The following is a 1,198-nucleotide window of genomic DNA, read 5'->3' on the forward strand; positions in this document are numbered from 1 at the left end:
ACAAATTCAAGAATAAGCACAACTTTACACAGAGTACAATATCCAACAATAACCATCAATTAATAATGCCTCAAAAATTTCCACAGAGAAATGATAAAAGCACAAGCAAAACTCAAGCTTTTAACACAAATCAATTTACACACCTCAACACAAGGAATAACATAGGAGTCCTTACCTTTCAACATCCCAAGAATGAGTTTCAAACTTATATTTGACAAAATAAAAGATTTTCACAAGGAAACCTAAGTTTCACAAAACAACCACTTTGAAACACAATACTTTTCAAAAACAAATGCAAAGATCTTGCAAACTCCTTCAAGGGTCTCAATTACAAATCAAACATAAATATTTAAACACCGAATAATACCTCCAAGATCTTTAACAATAATAACTATTATTCAACAAGATACAAAACAAGTATAAACCAATAAAGCTTTACTTAACCCACAATATATATATATAGCTATTAGTATTTTTCTAATAGAATTATGCTAATTAGTCCACCTCACCAACTTAGGCGTGTATAGCCCGTGAGAGTGTTACATCTACGTCGATTGCATGCCTCAAGCCAAACTTTCACTACCTAACCAACCACGACACACACACACACACACACACACACACACACACACACACACACACAAGAAAAGAGTAAGCTAAAGAAACACCAAGAAAATCCTAAGATTAAACATGCAAAACTGATGAGTGCACTTTGTATACATGTTTTCATGCCCCAAATCTATCATTTTGCTTGTTTTCAAGTTTACTTTTATGCATGAGCAGTACTATTATGGGTATTTTTGTTATATGTGCAGAAATAGGGGGTTCAATGTAATTTGGAGTGAAATCGGGAAGAAAACGAGAGAATATTCAAAAAGAGCTCAAGTACTCAAGCTGGACACGCTCGTGTCATGCCCACTGAATATCTTAGCCTGATGTCGATCCAGCAAAAAATCTGTGTAGAAGGGTGCTTCCAAGCTTGACACGGTCAGGACACAATCGTGTCCATGCCACTGAAAAATCCGGGCCAAAGGGAATTTTATTGAAGAATAGGCGACATGCACTGGGTGCTCCTGACACGCTCGTGTCACATCATTGCATGGTCAAGACACGACCGTGTCACTTCTATTGAATCTTCTCGGTGGAGGCATTCCATTTCACTCAGTTCTCCCCTGACATGACAAGGTCTGGACACGCT

The sequence above is a fragment of the Dioscorea cayenensis genome, chromosome 6 (assembly GCF_009730915.1).
Source record: "Dioscorea cayenensis subsp. rotundata cultivar TDr96_F1 chromosome 6, TDr96_F1_v2_PseudoChromosome.rev07_lg8_w22 25.fasta, whole genome shotgun sequence".
Lineage (NCBI taxonomy): Eukaryota > Viridiplantae > Streptophyta > Magnoliopsida > Dioscoreales > Dioscoreaceae > Dioscorea > Dioscorea cayenensis.